Source organism: Bison bison, unplaced genomic scaffold, assembly GCF_000754665.1.
Source record: "Bison bison bison isolate TAMUID 2011002044 unplaced genomic scaffold, Bison_UMD1.0 scf7180017864210, whole genome shotgun sequence".
Lineage (NCBI taxonomy): Eukaryota > Metazoa > Chordata > Mammalia > Artiodactyla > Bovidae > Bison > Bison bison.
Genome location: NW_011494782.1, coordinates 1,168,549 through 1,185,214, shown reverse-complemented (window position 1 = coordinate 1,185,214; position 16,666 = coordinate 1,168,549). Strand labels below are relative to the sequence as shown.

The following is a 16,666-nucleotide window of genomic DNA, read 5'->3' as shown; positions in this document are numbered from 1 at the left end:
GAGACCCAGGTTCGATCCCTGGGTCGAGAAGATCCCCTGGAGAAGAAAATAGCAACCCACTCCAGTACTCTTCCCTGGAAAATCCCATGGACTGAGGAACCTGGTAGTACAGTCCATGGGGTTGCAAAGAGTCAGACAAAACTGAGCGACTTCACTTCATATACAAAATTAAAAGGTTTCTTCTAAAATTCTATATTGCCATGATGACACCTGGTTCCACCTAAACTTAACTTTTCTCAAACCTTGAGCTAACCAATGTGTTTTTCTTATGGAAATATTTTTTCTTCAGCTATGATGAATAACTACGTATTTACCTTAGATTCTGTTTTTCTTCAAGACTCAGAACCCATACTCAACAAACCAGTATGTTTTATTCATGGAAATGTTGTCTTAAGCTATGTTTATGAGACTGTATATTTGCTTGGAAATCTGCCTTTCTTCAAGAATCATGTCAATTGTTTTATGGAGCAGGATGACTCACCTTGTGCCAATGTTGTCTCAAAATGCATGTTGTGGGTGAGGGACCTGGTGCTATTCTCTGAGTTTTGAGACATTTCTTTTCTCTAATTAGCAAACTGCTAATAGGTTTATGGGAGAAGGCAATGGCACCCCACTTCAGTACTCCTGCCTGGAAAATCCCATGGGTGGAGGAGCATGGTAGGCTGCAGTCCATGGAGTCGCTAAGAGTCGGACACGGCTAAGCGACTTCACTTTCGCTTTTCCCTTTCATGCATTGGAGAAGGAAATGGCAACCCACTCCAGTGTTCTTGCCTGGAGAATCCCAGGGATGGGGGAGCCTGGTGGGCTGCCGTCTATGGGGTCGCATAGAGTCGGACACTACTGAAGTGGCTTAGCAATAGCAATAGGTTTATAACTTCTTGCTAAAAACTAGCAAGGGGGCACTCTTTTGGTCCCCTTCTGATGTCTATGTCAGAAGCTTTCTCTACATCTTTTGTATTTTAATAAATCTTGATCACACAAAAGCTCTGAGTGATTAAGTCTCGTCACTGGCCCCAGATTGAATTCCTCACCTGTGCAGGCCAAGAATCCCAGCGTCGTTCATGGCTCATACTGGCAACCTTTCAAATAGCAAGAAAAGAATAGTTGTTGGTGGAGACCGAAAGGGTTAGGTTACCACTGTTTGGGATATTTATTTTAACTACTTAATTTATTTTAATAGATATTTAAAATTCGGTTTTCAGAATAAGAATTAGATACTGGATATCAAGAGAGAAATTCTCAATGAATTTGAGAACTGGTAAAAGTACAGAAATGAAGAAAGAAAGTAAAATTCAGTCTTTCAGAGTGAAATATCTGATAAGAAGCACAAAGAATTATATGTGTAAGGGAAGAAGAGGATTGGCATGACTTGAAGGGAATTGACTAACTGACTGGATTCAGTCATATATAAACGTATTTAACAAATACTTATTAAGCTTCTCTTCTGAGACTTCAGATTAACAAGGAGACAGTGGTGAAATAGACAACAGACAGGTCTGTAATGTTTTGGATATATCAATAGAATTAATGGAGATTTGCTGGTGGTCTGATATGTTGCCAGGAAGATGATGTTAAGGATGATGCTATAGTTTTTTTCTCTATACCTAAGGGTGGGGGCCATTGATGGGGATAGAATGTTTGGTGAAGTAGCAGATTTGGGTAAGGAGAATGAGGGTAAGGGCAGGATAGTAGAAAAATTAGAAAGTTTTATGTTAAATGCCTTCAAATATTGAAAAATACATCCATCAATTATGCTGCTGTATATGTGTATCTGAAGTTCAAATGAGAGGAACAGTCTAGAAACATACATTTGGGTATTATCAGTATAGAGCTTCCCTCATGGCTCAGACAGTAAAGAATCTGGTTGCAATCCAGGAGACCTCAGTTCGATCCCTGAGTCAGGAAGATCTCCTGGAGACAGTCATGTCAACCAATTCTAGGATTTTTGGCTGGAGAATCCCATGGACAGAGGAGCTTGGTGGGCTACAGTCCATGGGCTCGCAAAGAATCGTATAACTGAGCGATCGACACTTTCAGTACAGAATTTCTACACAATATGTAAGAATGGATGCAATCATATAAGTAAAGAGTTTCCATTTTGTCAAATTCTGAAGAAATCCTATATTTAGCAGTGAGATTAAAGAGGAAAACTTGGTAAAGGAGATGGAAGAAAAAGAGAGGTGGAAGAGAGTAAGTTTGTTGAAGAGAATAATATTTTAGGAAACAGGGATTAACAGAAGTTACCTGGCACTTTCTTTAAAAATTTGGTATTTAAAATATTACCTAAATCACAAGTGGGATTCTAAATCATTGATGTGTCAGTGAATGGCTCTTCCTAGAGAGGAAACACTGAGAAGGGGAAAGAAGTGGAAAAATCGCATAACCTGTCTCATAAGTATTTGATATTGAATGAATATTATCCAAACTAGAGGAAGACATGCTATCCACAATGAAAAAATAAAGAAATTTAGATTTTGTATGATTAACTATTTTTATGTGTTTTCTTTTTTTTAAATTTTATTTTATTTTTTAACTTTACAATATTGTATTGGTTTTGCCATATATCAACATGAATCCGCCACAGGTATACATGTGTTCCCCATCCTGAACCCTCCTCCCTCCTCTGTCCCCGTACCATCCCTCTGTGTTTTCTTTACTCTTGTAACTACATAGCTAAGAAAGAGGGAAGTTAGAATGGAAGGTGTAATAAGAAATTACAAATTTCTGATAATGCAATACTGCACTATAATCATTATACATTAAAGACAGTGATGAATATTGGGACTCAGATATTTTAAAGGACAAGTTATTTCTGAGTTCATTCTGATTAACTGTTTGATTGATTGTTCCACAACTTTCTGAATTTAACAGAGTCTTGCTCAGTGGTATTGAATTTTCTCTCAGTTTCACAATCTATTTGAACAGACAGTATGATAGCACAGGCTCTACCAATTAATAGTAAAAATTCCCAGAGTAATTTCCTATTCAAAGCAAAACACTGTACTTGGCTAAAAAGAAAAGTCTGTTCACAATGTTTTAGGCTATAGCTAAAATCCTTGAATTGTACTTGTCAACATCAGATCTAAATTGCACCTGAGAATGTTCATATTTAAATGCATTTGTGATTCATATTCGTTTGCCAGATAAACTGGGGATAACTTGGAATTTTCCATCACCAACGATAGTAAAAAGAAAAGCCTTTAGGACTCATAGAATTGTGAAAACTATTTTCTTCATTTTTGTCAAAATGTGTCTATGAAATTTCTCTTTATCATTCTCCTGGCTTATAAAAGAAAAAATAGTGTGACTTGAGAATCAAATACCTCCTGACTAGGTAGGAAATGCATTGATAATGTTCCTGTCATTTCAAAGATTGCTCAAGAATTATTACATTTATTGACAGAATGTTCTATGATTTTGAAAACCTATTTTCCTGAGTGTTTTTATTCAAACTCTAAGTAGTTTTAGGAATCATGATTTTTGTGGCAAGAATGCCAGAAAGAATAATTCAAATGATGCAAGAAGTTTCTTTTGCCATTTTGTTTGCAGATAGATACAATCATATGGAAGGAATTTATTTTTTCTATAAACAGAATTATAATTTTGTTAGACTTTCCTCTTGACTCAGGTTTCATTTACTGACATTGTGGTCAGAGATGCTAAAAGCAGTAGATGTTTCTGTTACCCAGTAGGTGGTGCTTTCAACTAGAGATCAGAAATTCTGGCTTGACTTCTATTCTCTAGATCCTCATTTTAGTAACTGTCCTTCAAAGATACATTGGTAGCCAGTTGGTTGGAAAAACTTAATTGGCTTTTCACAGAGACTCTTAAAGAACATCAATGATAAGGAAATAAGTTTAAAAATGGTAATACATAACTAAATACTTTTCAAAAGAAATAAAATACTAAGCAAGCTGACAATAAAAATAAGGTTCTATTTTCTTGTTTCTGCATTTTAACTTTTCCTTTCTTTTTTTATGACCAGCATAACTACCATGATGAAGAAAATTTCCTTCACAGAGATGGCATTCCTTTTGCCCTTCCTGATCCATTTATCAACTTTTCCTTCAAAATAGAGATACAAAAAACAAAGGAAACTTCGGCCATTTCCCACTCAAAATTATTCTCGCTGAGAACCAACATTTCACCTCCTCTAGAGAGAAAAGTCTCATTCTGATCACTTTCCCTTCCATTAAAGGAGCATGTGGGAGACTTCATTTTAAAAATAAAAGTATGGGAGAGAAGACAGGAAGAAGTTGGAGGGTTCTGAGTTATTTTGTATTATGAAATACCACATATGGCTTAGATGAGAGAAATTAAGATGCACAAAGAGTAGTAGCTTGTATTTATATTTGACCTCAAGTCTCCTCTATATCTAATCACTATTAAGAATGACAAATATGACTTTAAACCTCATAATTCCTCTCTGAAACCATTGATGTGTAAAATTTTCCTTCAGATTTGGAACTTATTAGTTATAAATATGAAATTATGAGCCATGTCATGTAAGGCCACCCAATACTGATGGCTCATGGTAGAGAGTTTTGACAAAACATAGTCCACTGGAGAAGAAAACAGTAAACTGCTTCAGTATTCTTGCCTTGAGAACCCCATGAACAGTATGAAAAGGCAAAATATATGTGACTGGTGATGGAAATAAAGTTTGATTCTGTAAAGAACAATATTGCATAGGAACACGAAATGTTAGGTCCATAAATCAAGGTAAATTGGACATGGTCAAGCAGGAGATAGCAAAAGTGAACATCAACATTTTAGGAATCAATGAATTAAAATATACTAGAATGGGCAGATTTAATTTATATGACCATTGTATCTACTACTGTGGGCAATAATCTCTTAGAAGAAATGGAGTAGCCCTCATAATCAACAAAAGAGTCTGAAATGCAGTATTTGCGTGCAGTCTCAAAAATGACAGAATAATCTCTGTTCGTTTCCAAGGCAAACCATTCAATATCACAGTGATCCAAGTCTATGCCCCAACTAGTAGTGCTGAAGAAGCTGAAGTTGAACAGTTCTATGAAGAACTACAAGACCCTCTAGAACTAACACCCAAAAAAGATGTCCTTTTCATCATAGAGGACTGGAGTGCAAAAGTAAGAAGTCAAGAGTTATCCAGAGTAACAGGCAAATTTGGCCTTGGAGTACAAAATGAAATAGGGCAAAGGCTAACAGAGTTTTGCCAAGAAAACCCACTGGTCATAGCAAACACCCTCTTCCAACAACACAAGAGAAGACTCTACACATGGACAACACCAGATGGTCAATACCATAATGAGATTGATTATATTCTTTGTAACCAAAGAATGAGAAGCTCTATACAGTCAGCAAAAACACCAGGATCTGACTGTGGCTCAGATCATGAACTCCTTATTGCCAAATTCAGACTTAAATTGAAGAAATTAGGGAAAACCACTAGACTATTCAGGTATAACCTAAATCAAATCCCTTATGATTATATAGTGGAAATGACAAATAGATTGAAGGGATTAGATCTAATACCAAATCTGTTAGAGTCTAATTAACATAGTTTGAGCAATAATAATTTTAAAGAGATCTTTAGATACTTAGAAAATAAAAATTGTGGGAGAAAAGACATATAATCGTATCCATGACTCAAAGATAAAAACTTCCACCAGTCTTTACCTCCAAATCAATACCTTGCCTGCTACAACATACAGCAACAGAAAGGACACCACATTCCTGCAATTTCCATTCCTTTCCAATGGAGTTCAGTTCTATATAAGGTCTTATGATCCAGATAACCACAATGGTGTAGTCACTCACCTAGAGCCAGGCATCCTGGAATGTGAAGTCAAGTGGGCCTTGACTTAGGACATATTACCTCAAACAAAACTAGTGGAGATGATGGAACTCCAACTGAGCTATTTCAAATCCTAAAAGAATATGCTATTAAAGCACTGCGGTCAATACGTCAGGAAATTTAGAAAACTCAGTAGTAGCCACAGGACTGTCAGTTTTCACTCCAATCCCAAAGAAGAACAATGGCAAAGAATGTTCAAACTACCATACAATTTCACTCATTTCACATGATAGCAAGGTTATGCTGAAAATTCTTCAAGCTAGGCTTCAACAGTACCTTAAGTGAGAACTTTCAGATGTACAATCTGGATTTAGAAAACGCAGAAGTACAAAAGGTCAAATTGCCAACATTTGTTGGATCATAGAAAAAGCAAGATAATTCCAGAAAAAAAAAAAAAAAATCATCTACTTCTGCCTAACTGACCAGGCTAAAGCCTTTGACTGTGTGGCTCATAACAAACTGTGGAAAATTCTTAAAGAGATGGGAATTTCAGACCACATTTCCTGTCTCCTGAGAAATCTATATGTAGGTCAAGAAACAACAGTTAGAACTGGACATGGAACAATAGACTGTTTACAAATTGTGAAATGTGTACAAGGCTGTGTAATGTCACCCTGCTTATTTTACTTCTATGCAGAGTGCATCATATTAAATGCTATTTAAAAAAAAAAAAAAAAACTGGTTTAAATTCAACATTCAAAAAACTAAGATCCTGGCATCCAGTTGCATCACTTCATGGCAAAAAATCACTTTGCCAGCAAAAGTCCATATAATCAAAGCTATGCTTTTTCCAATAGTCCTGTACGGATGTGAGAGTTGGACTATATAGAAGGTTGAGAGCTGAATTGATGCTTTTGAACTGTGGTGCTGGAAAAGACTCGGACTGCAAAGAGATTGAACTAGTCAATCCTAAAGCAAATAAATCCTGAATATGCATTGAAAAGACTGATGTTAAAGCTGAATCTCCAATACTTTGTCCACTTGATGTGGAAAGCTGACTCATTTCAAAAGACTCTGATGCTGGGAAAGATTGATGGCAAAAGAAGAGGGTAGCAGAGAATGAGATGGTTAGATAGCATCACTATCAATGCTATCTCAATGGGCATGAGTTTTAGCAAACTCTGGGAGATACTGCAGGACAGGGAAGCCTGGTGTACGCAGTCCATGGGGTCCCAGAGAATAGGACATAACTCAGTGACTGAACAACAGCAACAAAATTGATTTGAACCACATTTACATCTAAATCCCTGGCATCAAGATAGACTAGAAAATGCATCTACTAATTTCAGAATTTGTACAGGAAAGCCATTAGAAGAAAATTGGAACAGATGTGGAAAATTCAATCCCTTATATACTTTACCCTATGTTTCATTTTCTGTTTTTCCACTTGATTGTAAGCTCTATAACTATTTTTTCTTACTGCTGTATCCTCCACACAAAATTTAGTCTCTTGAATATAAATGTCCTTGATAATAACAGAAATAAATTGTATCAGACCTTTTGGTTATTTAATCTAAGAGCAAGATCCTATAATCTAAATTTGTTTTCATACAAATTAGCATTTAATAACCATGTTTGATACATCCTAATGGAATTGTCACAAAACACAATATAAGGCAGTCAGTAGATTTATAATTATCACTAGCTATCTGGCCCAGTTTCCTGTCCTATCTGGTTCCACTTAACTATACGTGAAGATCAGGATGCCACTGAAGAAGTGGTAGAATGGGAAACTCAATTAGCTTCACTTCCAATAGCAGTATTGCTGTCATTATATCTTAGCTTGTCAGAGAATAATTTCCAGGACCCAATGAGATCACTCTATCCTGCTCTTAGAGTTTCTCTGCTCAGGATTAAAATCTCCAAATTTCTTGATAATGCAGTCCAGAGTTTCAAATAATAATTAAAAACTTATAGTCATTAATGTGCTCCTGTCAGGATTCTTTTAGATGCAAGTCACCAAAACAACAACAACAACAACCAGCTCAAGCTGAATAAAACAAGAGAAAATAAATCAAACAACCAACAACAAAAAAAAAAATGTAATAGTAGCTCTGTGTGAGATATGATGTACAGATAGTGAATATATTCAGGGTATTTTCCCTCATTTTCCCTTTCACATGTCTGAGATATTTTCAGACATGCTTCCCCCAATGTTGGACCTCTCTATTGGCAGCACAAGTGAAAAGGAATGGTCTCTCTAACATTACCTACAGGTCTGGCATGGGGATTTGCTGGTGGTAAAGAATTAGATGGCAAAGAATCTGTCTGTAATGTGGGAGACCCAGGCTTGTTCTCTGCATTGGGAAGATCCCCTGGAGAAGGGCATGGCTACCTATTCTAGTATTCTCACCTGGAGAATTCCATGGACAGAGGAGCTTGGCAGTCCACTGGGTCTCAGAGTCAGACACAACTGAGACACTAACACTTTCACTTTTCCAGGCCTTGCAGACACTGCCAGCCCACAGCCTCCCATGCTGCCCAGCTATGGTCAGCCCCTCTGAGTTCTTTGACATTTCTGCTGCATCTCCTTCTAGCTGCAGACAAACTTCCAAAGACAGCAGAAACCTTCATATTCTGAGCACTGGGGAGAGAGGATTTGATTATAAAAGTTCCTGCCTTCACAGAATAATTCTTGTAATTATATGCCAGGGTGGGGCCTTCACATGCCATAATGGCACTAGTGGTGAGTTCATCTATGGGGAGAAAATTGATGAAAATTTCATCCTGTAACATGTGGGTCCTAGTACCTTGTCCATGGCAAACACTGGCCCCTAGACAAACAGTTTCCAGTTTTTGACATGCATTGTCAAGACCGAGTGGTTGAAAGACTACTACCAAAGCTTGTAGTCTTTGGCAAGGTGAAAGCATGAATATAGTGGAAGCCATGGAATGCTTTGAGTCCAGGAATGGCAAAACCTGAAAGAAGATCACCATTGCTGACTGTGTACAAATCTCATAAATTTGACTTGTGTTTTGTCTTAACCATCAAAACATCCCTTTTATAGCTGATGAGAGCACCCCTTCAATTCCATCTGCTCAATATATCTTATAAGTTTTGTTCTCACTGAAGTTCTTTGAGTTCCATATTTTCCTTATCTTAATCTAAGTTTAGCTGTATTGCAGATTTAAGTTTATGATTATGAAATAAAAACTAAGCAACAACAAAAACACTAGTCAAAAGATTTTGAGAATTAAATATCATTGGCTCTATTTGGATCCCATTCCACTACTCAAATAATTCACTGTCTTCTGTAGACAGCATATATGTCTTATTGTTGCCATTGTTGTTTTTCATTATTATCAATTTAGCTACTCTATGTCTGCTGATTTGAGAATTTAGTTCACTTGAATTTAAAGAAATTACTCAAAGAAATGCTTCTATTGGCATTTGGTTCATCATTTTCTGACTAATTTGTAGTTCCTCTCTGTACTTTTCTTCTTCTCTTGCTCTTCCCCTTTGTGGTATCATGGCTATCTTTAGTGGTATGCTTAGATTTCTTTATCATTTTTGTATCTACTATAGGTTTTTGCTTTGTTTAGTTCAGTTCAGTTGCTCAGCTGTGTCCGACTCTCTGCGACCCCATGGACTGCAGCACCTCAGGCTTCCCTGGCCATCACCAGCTCCCGGAGCTTTCTCAAACTCATGTCCGTCGAGTCAGTGATTCCATCCAACCATCTCATCTTCTGTTGTTTCCTTCTTCTCCTTCTTCAACCTTTCCCAGCATCAGGGTCTTTTCCAGTGAGTCAGTTCATATCAGGTGGCCAAAGTATTGGAGCTTCAGCTTCAGTATCAGTTAAACATCATTTTGCTTTGTAGTTACCACAAAGCATATATACAGTAACATATGTAAAGCAGTCTATTTTATGTTGATCACAGTGTCAGCTTGAACTGTAAAGGAACATACATGTTGAAAATGAATGGATGGAAAAAGATATTTTATACAAATGGAAACCAAAATATAGCTGAGGTAGCTATACTTAGATGAAATACACTTTAAAACAATGATTATAAAGAAAGACACAAGAACATTGCCTAGTGACAAAGAAATTAACAAGAGGATATGACAATTTGTAAATATGTATGCAACCAATGTAAAAGCTCCAATATAAGAGCACCTAAATATAAAAGAAATATTAGCAGACCTAAATAGAGAAATAAACAGTAAAACGGTAAAAAATAGCATACTTTAATACCTCACTTACATCAGTTGATTGATGATCCAAAAAGAAAATTAGTGAGAAAATATCAGTATTAGATCAGATGAACTTAACATACATCATTTGTAGCTTACATTAAAAAACAAAAACTGCAACCTAGATGTCCATCAGCAGATGAATGGATAAGAAAGCTTTGGTACATATACACAATGGAGTATTACTCAGCCATTAAAAAGAATACATCTGAATCAGTTCTAATGAGGTGGATGAAACTGGAGCCTATTATACAGAGTGAAGTAAGCCAGAAAGAAAAACACCAATACAGTATACTAATGCATATATATGGAATTTAGAAAGATGGTAACAGTAACCCGGTGTACGAGACAGCAAAAGAGACACTGATGTATAGAACAGTCTTATGGACTCTGTGGGAGAGGGAGAGGGTGGGAAGATTTGGGAGAATGGCATTGAAACATGTAAAATATCATGTAAGAAACGAGCTGCCAGTCCAGGTTTGATGCACGATACTGGATGCTTGGGGCTAGTGCACTGGGACGACCCAGAGGGATGGTATGGTGAGGGAGGAGGAAGGAGGGTTCAGAATGGGGAGCACATGTATACCTGTGGCAGATTCATTTTGATATTTGGCAAAACTAATTACAATTATGTAAAGTTTAAAAATAAAATAAAATGAAAACAAAAAAAAACAACAACTTTATAGTTGAATGGTTCCTTTAGATTAAAAGGAACAATGGAAAGATAAACAGTTGTGATTTTAGAAACCATAATTTAGGAATACAATGCAACATTTTTAAAATGTTTATCCACTTTAATGAAAGCACAATAGATTATATACTAGTACTATTAGAATATAATATAATATGCCACAACATTAAGAATATGAATGTAAATTTGATCACAGAAACAGTTTACTGTTGAGATATAATTAGATCCTTTTAAATGATTATTTTGAATTAATAGACTTTGTTCAAAAGCAAGACCCCTATTTTTACTGCAGTGCAAAGCTCTGATGAAAGACACTGGTATATTTACCAACATGAAAGAAAGCTGGGAACAAAATTCATACATCATAGAGCTATAGGTATGAAATTGATTATCAAGTTTCAAATTTTGGATGGATATAGTAAGAATTCATTCATCCTGTCAACAGATGTTTATTGAGTGCCAACGAAGTGCCAGTAGATCTCTAGAGACTCCAAGGACAGCTCTTCAAAAGCACACATACACCTGCACGTGCACGCACACACAAACACATACACACACACACACACCACACACACACAAACACACACTGTTTCAGGTTTTATGAAACCTATATTCTAGTAAAAATAAAATTATGATGTAAATAACCATGTCAATCCACTACATAGAATTTTTAAACTGATAACATTAGAAAATCATCATATAATTCAACCACGGCATTATATAGGTGAACAAAATAAAACGAACTTTTTAAAAGGGAGAGATATATGAGAACATATGTCTTCTGAAACTAAGATCAAAAGAAAATAAACAAACCAAACAAAAAAAAAAGAAAAATGTTTTCTATAATTTTGATCTTGTCTTCCAATTTTATTGAGATATAATTAACATACGGCACTATAAAACTTTAAAGTACACAGTGTAATTACTTGATGTACATATTTGTGCTGGGAAAAAACTTCCTTTGTTTTTTTCAGTTAAAATAATATATATATATTTTCTTTTTACCAAGAACTTTATTGAACAACGTAATTACCGTTTTTTCCCCCACTATCTTCAGCTATTTTTCAGGAAACTTCATAATTCCATCTTCCCAACATTTTTTATCTTTTGAACAAAGACCTGTTCCAGGTCCCATTTATAGTATTTCAGGGAATTATTTTTTATTTTGATTTTTTGCAATAACAGAATTTTGTAAACACTGAAGTAAAATAACATCTGAAGGTGCAATGTCAGGCAAATACAGCATATGAATCAGAACTTCCCAGTCAAGTTGTAAAAGTTTTTGCTTGTCATCAAAGAAATATGTGACCTTGCATCATCTTCATGGAAGATTATGTGTTTTCTGCTAATTCTGTATGCTTTACACTAAGTGCTGCTTTCAGTTAGTCTAAATGGGAGCAGTAATTTTTGGAACTAATCATTTGGTTTTCCAAAAGGAGCTTATAATAGAGGACTTTCTTCCAATTTCACCATATACATAGCATCACTTTCTTTGGATAAAGATTAGCATTTGGTATGGTAGATGGTGGTTCCTTTCTCTTGCCCCATGATCTCTTCCATTCCACATTATTGTACAGTATCCACTTTTGTCACAGTTTGTTTTAAAAACAGAATATTCAGGTGACTTCCCTGGTGGCCTAGTGGTTAAGATTCTGAACTTCCAATGCAAGGAAACACAGGTTTGATCCCTGATCTGGGAACTAAGATCTTGCATGCTATGAGCTGCTCCACCCACCCCCCCTCAAAACAAAAACAAAAACAAATGTAACACTTTGGTTACATTTCAGTAGAGAATCATATGTAGAAATATAGTCAATTTTTTTTTTCACTTAATTTATGTGAAATTGAAACATCAAAAAATGAACATAACAAAGCTGCTACAGATTATTTTCAGTGCTTAATTTGGATATTTTGAGTGTGCTGGCTATCTCCTGTGGTGTATAATATTGACTGTTCTCAATTAATGTTTCCATTTAATCAATATAAACTTCAACTGGTCTACCATACAATGGAGCATTGTCCAGCAAGAAATCTCCAACATGAAACTTCAAAACCCCTTCTGAGACATTTGATGCAGTCACAACATCTTCTCCATTCATGGCACAAATCTTTTTTTTTTTTTTTTTTGCATTTTACTTTTATTTTTACCTTTCTTGAAATAATAAACAATAATATGCCAATAGGCCAATGTTTTTTCTTCCATCTTCAATATAAAGTGGCTACACAAAAATTCATCCATTTTGATGTTTTATTTTTTTTAATGCACAATGGCATTATATGATCTATATACAATTATACATTATACAATCTATATACAGCTGTCTCAATACAATCTAACAAAATTGTTTCAAAAGAAATTAAAGACAACTAATTGCTGGTACAGCCATCTTATGAAAAAAATAAAAATGAACTAAAATTTTGGTGAACCCAATAGCATAAAATGATTATAACAATAAGTTAAGCAAACATCCATCATCTCACATAAATAAAAATTAAATATAAAAACATTTTGGGAGGTTCAGAATTCTTAGGATTTACTCTGAACATTTTTTGTATGTAATAGACAGCAGTGTTATTTATATTTATCTTGTTGTACATTATCCACTAGTACTTATTTACCTTATAACTAGAAGTTAGTGCCTTTTGATTGTCTTCATCCAATTCCCATTGCCCCATTCCCTACCTCTGGTAACTATGAATATGGTCTCTTTTTCTATGAGATTGCTTGCTTTTTTTTTGAAATATAATTGAGTTACAACACTGTGTTAATTCCTCATACAAAACACAGTAATTGAATAAGTTTATACAAAATGATTATCACCATGAGTCTAGGTACAATCTGTTCCTGATGAAAAATATCACCCAGTAATTGACTATATTTCCCACACTCTACATTTCATGCTTGTAGCATTTAATTTGAAGGTACAGGTATGTACTTGTCAACTACAAATTGGCACTTACAAGAGCATTGCCAATGACTGAACTATAAAGGCATTTGCCATCTGCCATGGAGATTGAACCCAATGCTGTTATAGCTGTTGACCTTCAACAACTTCTGAGGGAGTTTAGGGTGGAGTGAGGCACTCTGTGCTCCAGGGAATCTGGTGGGACAGGTCTTAAGATAGTTGGATGTTTCTAGGAGCAGATTTCATGACCAGGATCCTTGCATCTCCTCATATCTAGAGAGAAGCACTAAATCCCTTCACGGTGACATCAGATCCTCATGATCCTAACAAAAACCCTTTTGTAAAATATGTGCTTCATGGTATTGAAGGTTCCCTTCACCAAAACCTTATGTATTGACTTTCCCCCACTGCCACTTTGGCACAGTCTCTCAGAGCTATCAGAGATGCTGCCTCCCAAGCTACAGTCCTCATTTTGCCCCAAACAAAACTTAATTCACAGCTCTCAAGTTGTACATCTTTTTTCAGGCTACATGCTTCTTAATATCCTTCATCTTTTTTTGTTTGTTTGTTTTTCCTCCTCTACCTCCCACTTTCTGGAAAAATGAGAGCATATAGTATGTGTCTTTATCTGTTTGAGTTATTTCACTTAGTTTAACACCTTCTATGTCCATGAATGATGTAAACAAAGGCAAGATTTTATTTTATGGCTAAGTAATATTTCATCATGTACTGCTTCAGTTTCTTGACTATTGTTGCAATGAACATGGAGAACATATACCTTTTCTAATTAATGTTTTTGTTTCTTGAATAAGCACAAAGATATGGAAATACCAGATCATATAGTGCTTCTATTTTAATTTTTTGAGGAATATACATGCTGTTTTCCATAGTGGCTGCATCAACACTCATCCCCATTAACAAAACATGAGGCTTCTCTTTTCTCCATATCCTCACCAACACATTTTTTTTTTTTTGTCTTTTGATAAATAGTCATTCTGAAAGGTGTGAAGTGGTCTCAAATATTGATTTGCACATTCTTGTTGATTAGGGATGCTTACAATATTTTCATGTGTCTGTTGGCTCTCTGTCTGTCTTCCTTGGAAAAAATATCTATTCAGATCCTTTCCCCATTTATAATTGGGTTTTTTATTTGCTTTTGATGTTGAGTTGTATAAGTTCCTCTTATATTTTGGATATCATTACTTTAATGAATATATCATTTACAAATATCTTCTCCCTTCAGTAGGCTTTTGTTTTTTCTGAATAGTTTCCTTCACTGTGTAAAACCTTTTTAGTTTGATTTAGTCCCACTAGTTTATGTTTGCTTTTGTTCCCTTACTTGAGGAGACATTCACAAATTATTTTGAGGATCTGTGTCAAAGAGCTCACTACTTACTGTTTTCTTATGTAAATTTTATGGTTTTGGGTCTTATACTTCAGTCTATAATTCATTTTGAATTGCATTTTCATGCATGATGGAAAGTAGTCCAGTTTGATTCTTTGTAATATAGCTATCCTGTGTTCACACCACCATTTATTTAAGAAGCTGTCTTTCTCCATTGTACATTTTTACCTTCTTTGTTATAGATTTAATTGTCCATAAAAGTGTGGGTTCACTTCTGGTCTCTTTATTCTGCTCCATTTATCTATGCACCTGGTTATGTCAGTACCATACCTTTAAAGTATCTTTTTGAAATAAGGGAGTATGACACCTCCAGCTTTGTTCATTATTTTCAAGATGGTTTTAACTATTTGAGATATTTTGTGACTCCATACAAATTTTAGAGTCATTTGTTCTAGTTCTGTGAAAAACTGCCATTGGTATTTAAATAGGCATTGTATTAAGCCTATAGATTTCTTTGAGTAGTATGCTTATTTTAACAGCGTTAATTCTTCCAATCCATTAACACAGTATTTATTCATATCTGCTTTTCTCTTGTTCAGTTTTTCTTTCAGTGTCTTATACTTTTCCAAGCGCAAGTTTTTTACTTCCTTTATTGTTGTTGTTGTTCAGTTGCCCAGTCATGTCCAACTCTTTGCAACTCCATTAATTGCAGCACACCAGGCCTCCCTGTCCCTAATTATCTTTTGGAGTTTGCCCAAGTTCATGTTCATTGCATTGGTTACACCATCCAGTCATCTCATCCTCTGATGCCCTCTTTTCCTTCTGCCCTCAATCTTTCCCAACATCAGGGACTTTTCCAATGAGTCGTCTGTTCACATAAGATGACAAAAATACTGGAGCTTCAGCTTCAGCAACAGTTCTTCCAGTAAATATTCAGGGTTGGTCTCCTTTAAGATTGACTGGTTTGATCTCCTTGCTGTTCAAGGGACTTTTAAGAGTCTTTCCAGGACCACAGTTCAAAGGCAAAAATGCTTCAGTGATTCCTACATGAATCACTTCATGGACTTGTTGTGCTGAAAGGGCTTGCATAACTCAATGAGTCTGTGAACCATGACGTGCAGGGCCATCCAAGACAGATGGGTCATGGCAGAGAATTCTGACAAAAAACATGATTCATTAATGGAGGGAATGGCAAACCACTTCATTATACTTGCCATGAGAACCTCATGAATTGTATAAAAGGCCAAAAAGATATGACACCAAAAGATGAGTCCCCCAGGTCTGAAAGTGTCGAGTATGCTACTGGGGAAGACCAGAAGAGAATTACCAATAGTTCCAGAATGAATGAAGTGCCTGGACCAAAGCAGATACAATGCTCAGTTGTGAATGTGTGTGGTGATGAAAGTAAAATATAATGCTGTAAAGACCTTGAATATTAGGTCCATAAATCAAGGAAAGTTGGACATAGTCAAGCAGGAGATAGTAAGAATAAACATCAACATGCTGCTGCTGCTGCTGCTGCTAAGTCGCTTCAGTCGTGTCCGACTCTGTGCGACGCTACAGATGGCAGCCCACCAGGCTCCCCTGTCCCTGGGATTCTCCAGGCAAGAACACTGGAGTGGGTTGCCATTTCCTTCTCCAATGCATGAAAGTGGAAAGTGAAAGTGAAGTCGCTCAGTCGTGTCC

General features: G+C 35.9%; 1 pseudogene; it reads left to right on the top strand.

Annotated features, from left to right (window-relative positions):
* The first annotated feature begins 1,061 nt into the window (after positions 1–1,061).
* Positions 1,062–8,804, top strand: LOC104992093 (annotated as a pseudogene).
* Positions 8,805–16,666: the final 7,862 nt, after the last annotated feature.